This window comes from Diuraphis noxia, unplaced genomic scaffold (genome assembly GCF_037042655.1).
Source record: "Diuraphis noxia isolate RWA-SAM2 unplaced genomic scaffold, SU_Dnox_SAM2 contig0003, whole genome shotgun sequence".
NCBI classification, from domain to species: domain Eukaryota; kingdom Metazoa; phylum Arthropoda; class Insecta; order Hemiptera; family Aphididae; genus Diuraphis; species Diuraphis noxia.
In genome coordinates, this window is record NW_028301713.1 from 36004245 (window position 1) to 36022998 (window position 18754).

Consider the following 18754-nt stretch of genomic DNA (forward strand, 5'->3'; position numbering starts at 1 on the left):
GGTAAATAGACTAAAATGGTTATGTACGATGATAAGTTAGCAGACCGACAGGAGAAGTTTTACGCGTGCGCCCACCGCACCGGGAAAACAAGTGACGGAGATGAGCCTCAAGTTTTGACAAACAAAACGGGCTGACAGAGAAATTTAACGCCAGTCGTTTGCCAAAGATCTTTTGATTCATACCGACGAGAGTAAATTGTAGTAATCGCATTTTCCACTCGATTTTTTCCATTGCAGGGGACGTTTTCTCTTTCGAGAAAAACATACACCATAATACGTTATAACAACATAATATCAGGAAATTATAGATGGATAAAATAATATAAGCACTCCGCGTAATTTTACTATTTTAATTTTTAATTTTACAACAATAAAAATATATAGTCTTTATAGATTGCCGAGAAGCGTAGCCGATGTATTAATATTGTGTACAAAGTCAATATTATTGTTTTAGAGTTTTAGACCCTTTAGTCGGGTTAGAAAACAACCACCTTTTGTATAAATATATATATATCTTTTATACGCTTTTATAAAATATGCATGTAATATTATTATAATATTATAACCACAATGATAAATGAGTAAACGTAACTGTAACAACCTACGATTACCTAAATATTATAATATTGGTCAACTGGTGATTTAATTGACTCGAAATTGGGTATGATCGATGTGGAAAATTAGAGAAAAATAATGCATTTACGATATCGTTCCCTTTTATACACTGGGGAAATTATTGGTCAAAACATACTCGGGTACAGAATTAAAGCATGTAATATTATTATAACGGGTAGTTGAACCAGTAAAAATATTAAAATATTTTACGCAAATAACTGTGCACAGTAGCGAAAATGAACATTTATATACATATTTTGACTCTGTGTATTTTACAAATGTTTTTCTTTTAGTGTAACCATTACTGTGGTAAATGTCCTTTCATGTAAGTACCTTTCGTGAAAAAAACAACATTTTTCTATTTGGAAAACAAGTAAGAGACCGGAGTCACAGTTTTAGAACTGAAACGTTAAATCCGTGCTCGTTATACTTTGTCAAATAATATTATGAATACGAAAATATTAAATATTTGTACACACTCATTATTATGTAAATTGTACAGTTTACATGTTCATAAATTATGTATTGTAACAAGTAACGCCTGCCTCACCCGTGTGTAATTTACAATTTTTATTTAATAATGGATTATTTCAAATTCAAATTTCAATTTTTTTTTTTTTATTGAGCATATTTACATCGATAACAAAGGCCATTAGTTACACTTATTTATACAGCAATTATATAATTTAAAATTTTTATATCACATACTAAATGACTATGTTTGCAAATACTTCAATTTTTTTATACTTTTTAGAGAGTATCCTAAATAAGCCACATCAACCTCTTTGTTTTAAGGGAAATCACTCATTTATCCTGTAAATTGTTAAGCCGATCGTTTTTATGAAAAAAAAAATAGAACTTTTATTTTATATGGTATAGGTATTAACCTAAGCTTTGAATGTTCGAATATGTATAATATTTAAGTTTATGTTGATAGGTTTTGAAGATATGGACTGTGAGAGCTATGATGATTTGAAAATTATATTATTTAGATAGGAAGTTGAATATTAGCAATTGAAATTGTAAACAATACTCATTCGAATTCGGATCCATATACAACGAAGTTTCCAATAAATCATGTGCACAATATTTTGCAAAAGATTAGTCTTTATAATATAAAATATGAAGCTAATATCTTGAACAAAAAAAAAGTTTCACCCACATTAAAAATATGGGTATTTGAAAATATGGCCGGCTTAAAGTCTTAAAAGCATATTTAAAAATCTCATAAAACAGAATTTAAATACATTTTCTATTAAATGTAAACACGGTGGTGAACATATTTGGTGAATCATTCTGTATACTATATATGACAGGGAACATAATAATATTATTATATTATGATACAAGTTGTGTGAAATGTGCTTTGCGTTATATAGGTTATGAAAACATATCTGGCAGACCATGCTGCGAGTACTTACCAGAAAACCCATCATATCATGATTGTAATGTGCAGTATTATTCTGCCGGGGTAGATTTTAAAAGTCCGTTGTGGAGTGCGTTTCATGGATAATGAAAAACTGGTTTTTTGAAAAATATTTATTATTAAATTATTAATAATAATGGTTATTGTTTTTAATATATTATCGTGACCAGATACGCAGATAACTATAATAAAATCGAAGACAACAAACGCATTGATATTATATGATTCTGTTAAGTTTGTGTTTTTTTATTGGGATCCACACATCATAATATTATGTAGTAATCGTTTTAATTTTGCATATTACCATAATGTTTTACGATGTTCAGTTTAACGCGTCAAACGAACTGTAAAAAATAAATATAATAATTATAACGATCTCTGCATTAAAAAGGTTTAATGGGTATACTTAATAGTGGTTTTATTAAAACGGTTCAAGATAATACAACCGTTCAATTTATTAACTAATCGGTTAACATTGTATGATGCAATAACTAATAATTATACGACAAAACTGCAGGTAGCTATAATAGTGTACATATTATAGTAATATATTATATACTATAGGGAACACTTAAAATTTAACAAATCAATATCTAGAATGGATAGAGCTTATTTTATACTCGAGATGTATAAGAATTAAAAATAATCATTGCATTTAGAAGTGTATTTCACAACATTACAAATTTACTGTACATTTTAAATTCTGAACGAAGTGATGAATGTATTGATTTTACAATGATGTGTGTTTTTATTTTGTTTTTTTGTTTTTGTGTCTGTGTACAGCATAACTAGTCGAAATAATGCTTCAATTTCAAACTTTGGGGGTGGTTTACGATGTAAAAGTGAATATCTTTGGTGCATTATATAGGTCAAAAGTAAACATTTTCCAACAGTTTTCAAAAAAATCGAGAAAAACGAAAAAAAATTACAGAAAAACTGGAATTTTTACGCAAAACCAGTTTTCCACCAAATCGATTTTTTATATGGTTGTAATTCAAAAACTAATCACTGTAAATACTTGAAATTAAATCATGTAAAGAAAATGCCAATCTTAATAACTGATGAAATTTCAAGTATCTACTACTTATACTTTTTGAATAATAACAAATATTTAAAATCGTTTCAGGATAAATCGTTATCGTTAATCTATTTCGTAAAAATTTAAAATTCAAACGCACTTAAAATTTTTCCTATAATGATGCTTCGAGTTTTCTCCATAGCTACTTGAAGGAACACTAATGGAAAACTTAGTGTTGTATTTTTAATCCTTAGTTATAAACACAAACAGTTTTATGATTTTTTAACTTACAAATTACTTACAAATTTTCGCGTTTTCGACAGATTTCGTAAAAATTTGAACTATAAACGCTTATAAAAAAAGTTCTGACTTACGATTTTTTATTTTTTTTTAGCTACAATAAGAACAACTCATAAGGAACCTTGTATTAAATTTTCAAGTTTTTTTGGTCGTCCAACATTTTTTTACCGGCACTTCAAAAATAAATTCTCAAAAAAATTGAAAATTTCAGTGGCCTATAAATAACTCAAAAAAAGGCAAAACTTTGTGAAAATTAAACTATATATAGATAACACTAACATAAACATTTGGTGAAAATTTCAAGTATTTACAGTGATTAGTTTTTGAATTACAACCATATAAAAAAAATCGATTTGGTCGAAAACTGGTTTTGTGTAAAAATTCCCGTTTTTCTGTCATTTTTTTTGTTGTTTTTCTCGATTTTTTTGAAAACTGTTGGAAAATGTTAACTTTTGATCTCTATAATGCACCAAGGATACAATACGTAGAACTGAGCTCGAACTTCAAGCGCACGTCTTGCTTGGTTCATCTCAAAACAATCTTTAGTCATACTGTATAATAATTTTTTTTTGTTTTTATTAAATAATTATTATCGCGAAACATATTTTTTAAAGGAATTATATTTAGATTGTAAAAGCTGCCCAAAGGTATTTTTTTAACATTGCTATGCATTCGATAAAACAAACTTTTTTTATTATTTGTAAATAATTATCGTCATAAATGACTCATATCTCTACTAAAATATAATTTTTTGATTTATGAGTTACCTATAGTTAACTCAATTAAGCTTTTAAGTATATTAATAAAACAATGAAATATAGTTGAAATCAAATCAAAATATTTTAATATTTCTTTTTAAATAAAATACATTGCAATTTAAACACTTACCATTGTAATATTTGACATGTTATCCAACACAATATTCGGTACTTATTCATTAGCATCCATGATGAGGAATTTAAATAGTAGACTTTTACAAAGTGTGGGAAATGTGTTTTCAACACACGATAAAATTAATGCATTAACTTAAAAGCAGATGTAATTTCATTTATGCATATGTAAATAGTTAGGTAATTTGATTTATGTTCAATCAATACTTCAGCTTAATTTTTACATTGTTTCGATTTTAGCATGTATTCTATTATTATTATTAGTTATTACCTTTATTTTATAATTTATTAAAGTAGGTACCTACCTATCTACCACTATACCATGTATAATGTTATAATGTATTATGTATTAATGTACATGTGTCGTTTGAGCGTATCAAGGTATTTTATATCGAAAATGTCCGTCTGATAAATGTGTTTATGACTTTGACACTTTGTAGGATTATAAATCCTTAGAAATAATCTATAGTATAAACTACTATATCATACATTATATTGGCGGTTAAGTGTAGTCGTGTAGTTTGTCATGTCACGTGCTACTCATCTGCTACGTACCTATACTAACTGGCAACTAATATTCCTTAAATGTTATATTCGTTCAGAGTTGTGTATAACCGACTGAGATTGTACAACAGGTTAATGTTTACCCACCATAAATATAAGCCTTTATTGCGATTTACTACGTGTTGCTTTCATCCGATGTAATTTTTTAGATTAGGATAATAACAGCTACCCATCATAATACATTTTCGACTGATAAAACGTTGACAAACAAAATACAAATGATAAAAACGAAAGTAGTCATCTGTATGCAGCAAAACGTATATTTTTTAAATTTCTCTCCGATCCGTCGACGTATATTTATAATATTTCTTTAGTACTTCAGTTTGCAAAATCTACATAACGTTCGGAAGTTCTAAGCAGAAACAAATTTTATTCAAGTCAAATTCAAAACAAAAGCTTTACTTCTTCTCTAAAAACAAAAAAGAATTTATTAAAAATTTATAATTTTTCGTAAAAGTATGAAAATTCGTAGGAAGATCTATAATTCAACTTCAAAGAACGTAGTTGATAGGTACCTGGTACCTATTATTATTTAATAATTATTAATAACTAATGTTTCTGTATTATTACATTTTAATATTATATTATTGTGATTTAATATTGTTTGAGTTAATAAATACCTTAATATAATAGATACTAACTCAAATTTATAAAAATTAAGTTCCCATTAATTTAATTTGCCCAGATTTTTTAGTTATTGTGACTCGACTGTAATAAGTAAAGTGTGCCTATACTGAAGCCACCATATTATGTACAACAATTCTCATAGATACAATTACATTTCATCATGTTTTTCCATGACTAGAGTAATGCGCATATGACGACTATATCAGGATCACATATTGATTAATATATGCATGGCATTTTTTTTTTGTTGTTCAGTGAATAAAATACATTGAGTATACATTAGTAGTGCGCATTGCAGTAACTAGTAAGTAAACATAGTATAATAATATTGTTGTGAGCTGCTTATTGGTATTCGATCGAGTATAGCAATAATGAATAAAGTTTGAGGACCGTATTAATGTAAACAAATACTTTATTATTAAATATTAAAATTAAACGGTTAAACAACCAATAACAGCGTATAAATAAATATACATAGGTACAATTAGATTTGTTTTATCCTCAGCCCATATAATAATGTAATTTGGTGGTATTGAGTTATACATTATTGCAACGATTGCCATGTTTGTGCTCCGTTTTAGATACTAAATAAAACGACTCATCTAAGATATCTACAAGGATACCAGTTATAATGTTATAATGAAATAATAAAATTCGTCCTGACCATTGAGGACAGAGTACTTTCGAACGCCCGTCCGGTTGACGCCTACAATGTTTTTCATAAATATCACAATGGTCGATTACAATAATGTTTGCATCCCCGCGTTTTGATTATAATAACTATAATAATATGGCTCACTTGAAACATCTCTTCATTTTATAAGCTCCTAGAAGAAAATAATTTAAAAGGAAGCAAAGCAAAAGTAGCTGCTTTTCTTTCATTTAACCTATTTATGGGCAGTGGCACACACTGGAGGATTCAAGGTTAGCAGCTGCTACCCCTGATTTTTTGGTAAGTGGGTGGGTTTCATGGGTGAGTGTCTCCAAGCTCCAAAAATATCCACAACGTAACATTTCTACTATGTTAAAAAAATTAAAAATAAACTATTAAATACTATAGGCATATAGGCTATAACTATTAGACTAAAGCTAAAAGCCAATATATGCTACCCCTGTTTATTTTTGATTTTGGGCCACTGTTGATAGGTTATATTTATGACGGGTTAGGTTTTATTTATCTTGATGAATATCAAAGCTTAATGAATATCTAGTTTCGATATACTAACCATTCCACAAACTTTTATACGTTTTTTTATGTAACTTAGTAGCATATTATTTCGTTTTATAGAGTTTTTATTTTACAAATAAAAATTATAATTTGTTCATATTCTTGATTAAATGTATATTTTCTAAGGGGTTGAATTTGATGAACAAATATATTTGAAATTTTCAATCAGTGAATATCGAATATAATACAATTTATAATATTCATAAAATGTTTTTGCTGACATATTATCATAAACTATTAGTTCACCTAAGAACCAGAATGTATTAAACATATATTAGTTTATTATTTTTTGTAAGTTATGAGTTATTTACGATATTGTTTGCATTAAGTGTTCAAAAAATAAATAAATCCAATATTTTAGTTTTGGTATAAGAAGTATGTTTATACTTTTCCTCCTAAAATTGTATTCATTAGTATTCTTTGTTCTACAACGTTGTGACATTATTGCTGAAAATAACATCAGTAGGTATTTGTTATCATATAAGAGGAAGCTAAAGAAACGACTTCACTTTCACGAAAATTAATGTTAGGTCATTGTTTGCCTAGATCAGCTTTGAAGTATAATAAATAAACACATAATAAACTTGTGACTTGTGATATCATTATTTTATAGAAATAATACTTTTAAAATATAAAATCAAATAGACAAAATCTAAAGTAATGTCAGTGCTAAACAATTGACCAAATAAAAACGTGTTGATAATATTTCAATGTAAGTATGTATTGTTTTTAAATTTTGATGGTTAATAAGAACAATATAATAAATAAAATAATGCTATATTTCATTTTATAAAATTAAACTGATAGTTAATTATATTATGAAAAATCACCAGCTAAGAAGTCAAACATTGTTCAACAGATATGTGAAACGAAAAACAAAACGAAGAAGCAACTCAACTTTAATTTGAATCATTTTTAAACATTAAAAACAAAATTAGCTCACATATTTGTAATAATATGAATCTAAAATATATTTTAATAAATAAATGATATGTACGAATATATTATATGCAAAGTTATGGGTGAATATGTTGAATAATGCAAAATAATGCTAAACAAAACATCATACTTAAATCAGAAATGACTATAGAATGGATTTCGACAAAAGCATTTGGGTTTTTAAATTAAATAAAAATAATATGCAAATAAATTAAACTCGTAACCCCGATAATAATTATAAAATATTCCCACTGGAAATAACTCATTATGCGAACGAAAGCATTAATTCTATAAACGAAACTTTTATACTAAAAAAAAATTAAATACAAATACCAGTATGTTAATATAGGTTAATACCAGTCGGGGTTTCACTGTAGGTATGTGAGAGCAAGAAAAATGGGCGATTGTAAACTCTCCCGGGTCTATTTCAGTACTACCTAACAAAAACGTGTAAACTCTCCCGCGGGTTTATTCCTGTACTACCTAACAGAAACATGGAAACTCTCCCGGGTTTATTCCTGTACTACCTGACGGAAACATGTAAACTCTCCCGTGTCTACTAAAAATTGTAAAATAAATTTAATATATTTAAGTTGCGTTTAAAAATAGTCAATCATATATTATAATGATAATAATAATAATAATATAAATTAATGCCATTAGCGTCTCTTATCTCCCCAGATCCTCCCAACCATTCCGTGTCGTACTACGCCACCTCCACCATACCAACTCCTACCATAGATATCAAAAACTGTCTAAGTGACCTTGGGCATAAAATAATCAGCATTACAAATATAACACACCGTACAAAAAAATCGCCACTTCCACTAATCAACATCAGCCTAGTTCGCAACACCAATAATCGTGAAATTTTCAGAATCACCAAAATATTAAACTCAATTGTTAAATTCGAATACACACAGAAACAACCTGGACCACCTCAATGCACAAATCACGATGCGTGAAAATTTGAGTTGAACACTACACCGAAAATTACACAAAAAAGCTGGAGGATCCAGCAAAATGTGCAAACTGTGGGAGAAACCATACTTCCAATTATAAAGGATGTGCAACCTTTAAAAAAATATTAAGCCACATCAAATCTAAAACCAGAACGACAGAAACAGTTCATCAACACATTCAAACACATGTTGCAATGCTGCACCACCTGCACTTCACAGAAGAGCGCTAAGTTCAAACCCAAAAGAAAAGCCCTCATATGCCGATGCTACAGCGAACACTCCATCACCTGATCAACCTCTGCAAATCGTCACCAATTTCTTTTGACGAGTTAAAATTAGTCCTAAACCCCCTCCTAGCTGCTCTAACATGCCTCATAAACGAAACCGATGTCCTTTTGATCAATAAAAAAAAAAAAAAAAAAAAACGAAATCCCACTTCTTAATAAATTAACATAGGTACGCATCACATATCTTCTGATCATACCATATTTAATATATAAATTCTTAATTGTATTAATAAACTTGTAATAACATGTAATATGTTGACACATTTTAAAATATTAAAAATTAAAAAAAAAGTTTTCAAGATTGTGTTTACTAAAAATAATCACTGTAGGTTCCTGTGTATAATTAAAGTATTGAACTACTGTGTGCAGTTAATATTGTGTAATTTCATGAAAGCTGTATCAAGTATAAATAGCATGTTTGCAAATATGGAAGGTGGTTTATAGTTGTTGAATTTAGAGACAACTTAATAATAACAAAATCGGTTAATCAAAATATTGCTTATGATAGTCGTATATACAAAGGAAATGTGCATGCACTAGTTTTTGTGAATGTAGTTCTTTGTGCATATAATTATCATTGTGTAGGTATTAATTAATCTCTCAGTACTCGTTGAAAATAATATCATATATTATGTTAATTTTAAATTCTCATATATTCAACAAACATCAAAGAAAAAACATATATATATATAATATATATATTACAAAATATATATTAGTGATTGTAACGTTTGATTTTTTTGAATAATATTATTTTTTTACTATTTAATTCTTGAATATTGAATCAAACATAATGGGCGCTATGTTGTATTTATATTTTATATTTTACCCACTAATCAAGAACGATTCGTAAATTCTGAGATTAGGGTAGCTAAGAACGAGCGTTGAGAACCATCTTGATGTGGTTCAAGAACAATGACAAAAATTATAGAATTAGAATATTTAAATTATTTGAGACAGTAGTTTATTTTAACTTAATGACACTACTACGTTTTGATATTTATTAAATAATCTTAATCAAACCGATGGACAGCGGTAATAAAAATATCTCACCAAGAATTTTATTTCATTTTTCCATATTTTCTTTCATCGTTATGTAGGTACGTTATTATAAAAAAACTTAATTTGCGTTCCATTATAGTTATTATGATTGCCTGCTGCAGTTATCTGCATGGTCGACGGGATTCGTAATTTGTCAATAAAATTGTCAGTCTTAATTAACTCAAATACTCAAAAGTGGAAATATCATATTATACTTATTATTATTATTATTATTATCATTATAAGATGACGATGAATGTTGTAATATAATAACTTACCGTTATTATATCAAAAATAATTATAATATAAAATTATTTCACAAAACTGAATGGAATCGAATTTCTAGCGAGTCAAGTATTATAAAAGAACGGCATTGGCAGCAAGCAAATTGTATTTAATACTGAAGTCATATAGCTCGTAAGTATTCAGACAAAAATTTGATACTTTATTCATACAGATGACTGAAAACAAAACATTGAGTAAAATATAATTCTTTACAACTACAGTTATATTAACGAATTATTATTATTGTTGTAGTAGCTATTGTGATCATCGTCACTGTAACATCGCGCCGGACAGACTAAAGTTGTAGGTATAATAATATTATTATTGTTTGGCAAATTGAGATGTATTCGTGTGAATGAGTGCGTTACAATTAAATTGCGCTTACGATTCAAAGGAGGTCTTAATAATTTTGGTTCTGGTAAAATTCTGTGTCACGTCGACGCCGGTGCCTCTGTTTTGCCTATACGATACGCCGTCTTGACCGCGAGCTCCAAGCACACTACATCGCCTTTAATCACGTTTCACTTCAAATACGTACAAAACGGTTTCGGGTCAACGGCTAGTAATTGCCCAAAATGAATTGTGTTGTGCGAGAAACCCCTACTTATTACGAATGTAACAAACATTTTTTTCTTAAAATGTATAACATATTATGATATAATAATTATATTGACTTATGATAGGAAATTATTATAATATAATGAACATTAATAATAATATTACACGAAACAATATGCATATTAAAATAATTACTATTTAACTATAATATGTATATCTGCGATATTTTTCGATAAAAGTTGGATACTATAATATAATTATAAGAAAATTTAATTATATAAATATTTATTTATATATTTTACTGACTGAGTCATTTTTATACAAACATACTCGTACAGTTTAATTTAAATGAAAAAAATATAATATAATAGTATAAAATATATAACAGTGGATACAATAGTAAACAAAATCCTAACAAAGGTAATAGAAATATAAGATAATTAAGTGTAATATAAAATAATCAGGTATAAAATATTTACATTATTTATTTATAGTTTTGTAATAAAATACTAAATATTATAATATTAATCTAACAAGTAACACATTCTTAAAAAAAATGTTCAAACTAACGTATTATTTGAAAACATTTATTTTTTTTTTATGGAAAAAATATTATTAAAATCTAATAAGAATATTGTTATATGAGTGCACTTTTAAAACGTGAATTAAAGTTTAGAATTTATTATATATATATATTTTTAAAGTTTATTAAGGCTTCAACAACACAGGTTTTTAGCCTAAATATATTATTATATTATCATTGATTGGAAATTGAAAGTGTGATTATCATTTAGCGTGTGAATTGTTTATGTATTTTAATGTTTTTACTACGTGGGGATTAAACAATATAAATAAAAATATAGAAAACAAAATTGAAAAAATAATTGTCGAGATAATGTGGTCGTCTCACAATGGTCTTGGTCTAACGGCAGCGAAAGAGAAAATCAAACAAATTTAAAAAAAGATATATATTACATTATATTATATTGTGTTCATAAAAATATCTTTTATACGACGTTTTCCGTTTGAGAAGTATTAGATACAGTAGCTAATAAAAACGTATCTACTATATATAATATTAATATATGTAGTATACCTTTAGAATAAATATTTTATTAAAATTAATAAATAATAAGTGTTAACTTACAATTCATCGTAATAATTTTTCAGATAATTTATTTAATTAATTTTACATCACATATAAGCTTGGCTAGTAAGAATCCATATTTTATTTATATTATTCATTATACTATTAATATTACGGTTGGTTCATTAAATGTTTGACAAATTAAAATATTTTTAAATTAAACATTTTCATGAATAATTCATGCTGTCATTAATATCGACACAGTATATTTTTAATGTACATTTTAAGTTTAAATCAGGAAGAAATTATATATTTAATCGAAAAAAAAACATGTTAGATATTTTATTGTGATTTAAAATTATAACTCGTGGGAACTTGAGACTTTTAAAGTAAATTATAACATTTATTCACTCACTGTCATTAAATTTTCAATCTTTAGGTATATAAATTGAATATTTTATAAATTCTTAACTACAACTATTTAGTAGATTTTAAAGGCTAATATAAAAATGTTGTGTTTTTTCGATAGTTTTTAATTGGTAAACGAAAAAAATATGAGAATAATTTAAGTATCTATGGTTATTGTTTATACGTTTTTGAGTTAAATCAAAGAAACAAATAGTTTTTGTCAAAAACTGCATGGTTATTCATGAAAATTCCCAATTTTGAACTTTAAATGTATATCTTCTAAAAGTATCGATTAGATAAAATTACCTATCAGAGATTACCAACTATGTGGACTTTCTAAGCATTTTTTATATTGTCGTGTATACGTCATTATATATATATATATATATATATAACCTATGGTACACGAGAAAAGATGTAATTAAAAAAAACACGATTCATTAAAAATACTATTAAATCGATCAACTAGAAAATCTGAAATTGGGTGGTCGTGCTTAGTTAATCACTCTGTATCATATATTTTTGGTCTTATAAAAGCTTTGAATAAAAAACTAATGTATATTTTATGCGAATCACGGACCACTGTAGTATTGATCAATTGTATTATTACGCGTTCTCTGTTTTTTTCTTCAAAAATGATAATTCTTCAATGTGCTGGTTAGATATAATTATTAAAAAATTAAAACACTGATTGAAAATATCAAAGGTTTTTATATCAACTTGAATAAATACTTTATTAAATACATATAATAATATTCGCATCATAATAAATTTATCGATCTCTTATCAACTCAGATTATTATTTTCATTATCTATCTGGTATTGAACATAGTGTTGTTATAATGAGTGAGGCTTCCTCAGTCAATCATAAAATTATTTTTGTTTGTACAACTGTTACAATCAGTACAATATCTTTATTCTTTAACAATGTCGTATAATATCCAATCTATATATTCGAAAGAGTAATCTATATAGTTTCAGTATTATTTTATTACGCTGTAAATTTATTATAATTGTGTATTCAATAAAGTTTTATGTTATTTATCTGAGTACCTATTTCGTATAATATCTGGCGTATGGTGGTATTCATTGTTATAGGTACCTATTAGAAAGGTATACTAATATTTTTTAAAAATGATGATTACTAATTCAGGTGAAATTTACTGTGGGGTAATAATTTTAAGTGTTTTAACTATTGTTAGGTATTAAAAGATTGTAAATGGATGGTAATAAATTTAATTAATTGTTCGTAGAAAATTATACATCCTGGGCAATGCGAAATGAAAGAAATTTAAAAAAAAAAAAAATAGAAAACGAGATTCGACCGGTAATTATTTAATTCAAATTAAATATTTCCATTTTGGGCCTATAAAACATGATGCACACGTGTTTAATTTTTTTTTAGAAATAGCATTCTTTGTTTGTATAGGAAACTCAAATGCTCCAAATTACACGAATATAATGGTGACTGGAAATGCATTATGTGGATAAACATTCAAAATTTCGACGCTTATGTTGCAATTATAACCTACACGTTGAATATTGTGTGTAAACAAAGTTAATGCATGACTGATTTGTTGTAGTAGGAGTTTGTTATCGACAGTCCAGCTGATGGCAAGAATAAATAATGCACATCAGATACATTCATTATTTCTCCGTATAGTGAAATATTTTTTTATGACTAACTTTTATAATCAATATCTACACAATATATCGTTTTTTTAAATTATTTTTACATTTTTTTTTATCATTTAGGTACTTACCTCTCTAATTGTTGATAGATAATTTTTCTACGGCATTTAGGTATGTATTTAATTTTATCATATTTTAATTGTTTTGAACTATTAAAACAGTACACTTTATGATATTAAAATTAGATTTTTGTTAATTTATTAACGTTAAAAAAACTGATTTACGTTTAATTAATAATAGGTGGGGTGAGCATAATATGTTTTTTTTTAGTTGGGAAAATATTTCGAATTTAAGAAGATGTTTTTATGAATAAATAAATAATTTTTTTACTTTGACTTTCTTTTTAAATTAATATATTATTCTAACTCATTATAGCTATAACTAAGTATATTTTATGAAGTTTAGAATCTCCCTTTATTTATCATACCTACACAAAGAAAATTGAATACAATATTGTTCTAACAACTTTTACAAACGGTTAATCAGATATTAACGGTCGTTTACTCATACACAAATTTTATTTTTCTAAAAGGTTCGTTTCAGACATCAAAATTAACCCTATTTTATGTTTTTATTCAATTCTTGTTTTGTGTGTATGTACAAAAGCTTTGAAGCGTATCAATTATAAAGGTGCAAACGGACACCACATAAAGTGTGGTTCAATAGATGATGGGAAATCGTTTTTATATGTTCATCTGGTGTGTAATAATATTATATTTAAAATAGGATTATGCTTACGAAGGTAATTTAATTTAATTCTATGTCAAATTAATTTTTTATTTTACAGTTTCTTTATTTATAAAGATAATTACATTGCTTGGCTAGAATTCCTATAATATAATTACTTACAAAGTACAGAAATTCCACATCATATTTTGTTTGTGTAAAACTTAAGCTAAAATACACCTATATGATTTTTATACATTAACCATATTATTTATCTATCACATACACATCATGACTGTTTTATTTCATTCTAAGTGTTTTTTTTCATCATATTTTACCTAAACGTTATATTTAATTTAAAAACATTTTAATCAAAATTCATCGACAGGTTCTGAGAGAAATTATTCACTTCGTTTAACAACGAATTTATCATAAAAAATGAATTCATGACTATTTTAGATATAGGTTTAAATTGTATACTGATGGTTAATTGTTAGTAGTATTTCTGTGTACATATTATAATATATAATATTATCTTCCATAGCTAGCGTTAATATTATATATTTAATCAAAAATCACTAATAAATTATAATTTAAAAAAAGTTTTATTTCTTTAGAAAGTATATACATTCTTGCTGAAAGTAGTTGTGCATCAATATTCAACACAATTGAATATTTAATATATAAAACGGGGAAATATACCATTTTTAAAACGGTTTGAAAATATATTTTACAAAATACCACCTTGAATGTATAAATTCTGTATGCACGAGACTCTGAAAGTAATGTTGACCACGATTTTTCGGCAAACCCCATTCATTTATTACTATAGTTAGTCCAACACACAATTTTTTTATAACGCACTCATAATTTTATTATCTTAAAAGTGTATTCATCGTCATCTCCATATCATAGTAAAAATGCATTAATTTGGCGATAGTCAATCGACGAAACTATAAATAATTATACAAAACAATATAGACGGTTTTATAATATTGGTACCTATAATATAAGGGCTATAAAATATATATGTTACCTACAAATTAATATAAAAAATCAAATGTTTCGTTCATATTATCAATTTGTTATTTTGATTTTTTCTTTAAAATGTATAATGTATTATATGAATTGACTATAAACTTATTGTATGATTTTATAATTATTCATATTCCTTAAATAGTTAAATGGTTATAAATAGGGCCCGGAGTTATTTGCATTAAAAATGTATAGTACCGTGCATATATACAATGAATTTCATTCAAATACGCACTTAAAATATACATCAATATTTGAAGCAAAATGCATTTTAATTAAATTTATTTAGTTTAAAAATTTGTTTAATTCATTAAATGATTAACATGGAACAAAAATTGTCATAAAATGTCGATACAACTTAATTGTATTTTGTATGATGTATTTAATTATTGTATGTTGAATTTTGAACATTCATACATCTAAATAAAAACTATCGAACAAAATTATTTAAAACAAATTTAGTATATTTTTATAATACAATATTTCAAAGTTACCTGGAGAGTTATAGTTAACTACTTAAGACTTGGATAAATTTTCAAATAAAAATGCACGTCGATTGTTAGCAAAGTTTTTTCTTTTAACATTCGCAGGTTTTACATAACGTTATGTATTTTCAAAAAAATGCTAAAATATGCATACAAATTAAAAATGTTCTTAATATTCAAAAATATGCAACATTTAATTTTGCATACCAACACATTAGGATAAGATTAAAATGTATGTCTTACCTGGCTACTTTTTAATTTAACAAATAAAAATATGCAAATGCATACAATTCCAGGTCCTAGTTATAAACATAGGAATGTATATTTTATTAAACTTATCTGGTTTGATATATGTTATATATGTAAGAGACGCGCTCTGGCGGACTGTGCCAAATAGACGCGATAATAATTATCATATACGTTATGTTATTGCTTAGTGAACCATGTTTCGTTTTTTTGTGTGTAACATGATGTGTGTCACATTTAAAATGTTTGTACTTTTAATAAAGTTATTATAATCCATTATTATGCTTTGCTTGTTCATTATTTTATATTTATATGGTTAAGATACATAACAATATATGTATAATTATTTTGACGTAAGCTTATTTGTGTCTAAGATGCTTATTTTTATAGCTTTTCTTATCAATTTAAATTATTTAACAATACTGGAATAAATTATTAATAAGTAGAATGCAAATATTATAAGTGATTGTTACTAGTTAGTACTTAATTGTTAGTAATTGCATTTTTTAGTTATTTTTATTTATTTATTATTCTGTATTGTACTTTTTTTTTTTATTAATTTAGAGATTTACAGTAAAAGTATTCTGCATATTAAAATTAATTGACTAGGAAGCTGGAGTGATTTTTGAACGAAAATATAATAAAATTCTGGACTTGATTAAAATTGACTTGTTACAGGACTTGTCAGATAAGGGAGTCGAACCGAAAATGAAATAACCGTATCCTGTAGCACATTTAAGAATTCGTTGTTCGCTTGATTGACGACGTGAGTTGTCCAGGCTATTTGATAAATTAACTGTACAGCGTGCTAATGATTGGAAATTTAAAGAACAAAGTGGCTTTGGTCACCACTTCGATGATCGTCAAGCATTATGTCCAACAGGTTATACGTGTTCATAAGCACCGGTCTTTCGGGCCTTGACACTTTTTCAGCGACAACCAACTGCTGTGCATATTTATCGAGTTAACACGATGGCATCATCTGGAACATAAATCAGCTCAAATGCTTTGAAATCACTGTCAACTATGATATGTGCTACAAGACCTCAACAGCTGAGAGTGATGTATTTATTCAAAGCTTACAATATAGATAACTTCATTCTCTAATTCACAATATTAATAATAATACATATTCAAATACTTATCTAAAAGATTAGTCAGAGAAAGAGCAGAAAGAGCCTCTTTTGCACTATCGAAATTCTTTAAGTCTAAAGCGCTGTCTAAGAAGACAAAATTAAGGTTATACACGGAAATAATAAGGCCCACTCTCACTTATGGGTGTGAAGTATGGACAACAACAAGCGTGACGAAAAGAAGACTTAGAACCTTCGAAAACAAAATAGGGAGAAAGATATGTGGACCAGTTCGCGACGCAAGAACAAATGAGTGGAGAAGAAAGTTCAATAAGGAACTACAGGAAGAACTGGGCCTAGCACCAGTCAATAGCTACATAAAAGGACAAAGATTACAGTGGTTTGGGCACATTACGAAAAAAAGCGAAGAGGAAACCATTAGGGCAGTGATAGAATGGCAACCAGAAGGGAAGAGACCTCGAGGCAGACCAAGGAAGAGATGGCTTGACATAATAAAAGAGGATCTTAAAACTGTGGGAGTAAAAGAATGGAAGGAAATTATACAGGATCGAGAGAAATGGGGGGACATAGTGTTGCCGGCAAAAACTCTAATAGAGTTATAAACGCCAGTTATGATGATGATGAAAAGATTAGTAACAATCATTAGAGACTTTTTCCTGCCTTCAGTTGCACATGTATTAATGATATCTTCAGTTTTTAATTATTATTGGATTGTTAAATCTTTTCAATATTTAGCGGCGATAGGGCTTAAAATCGTTCTTGTGCCACGCTTGTCAGCATCCTATTTTTTATTCGTAGCATCGTCAAAATTAACACCCTGCGGTGTACGTCATTAATTAAGTGGCGCTAACAAACTATTCTAGGATGCATTTCATACCCTAGCCACCATCTATATTTGTTCTTTTGAAGTTATCATGTTATTTTTGGTATCCGTAACTTTTGCCATCTGAAGCATACTTCCACATGACTTCAGTAGTCTCGTTTCCACCGTTGATGATGCTGTATGCGTTTGTTTTTCAGGTAAATGGCATACGTTCTCAAATTGTTAGGCATTATAATATGTGGTATAAATTTATTTTCATAATATTTTTGAAATCTTAAATAAAATAATTTCTCTAGTGTATGAAAAAGGGGTTAACAAGTGTTATAATAAAAATGTAAAATATACATTTAAAATCCATATTAAGACAAAGTTGAATAATTTTTGAGATAAATAACATTTGTAGTTATTTTGTTAATATTCAAAAGATATTATTCATAAGGACTTAAAGCACTTTATGATTACGTGTTCTGAATTGTTT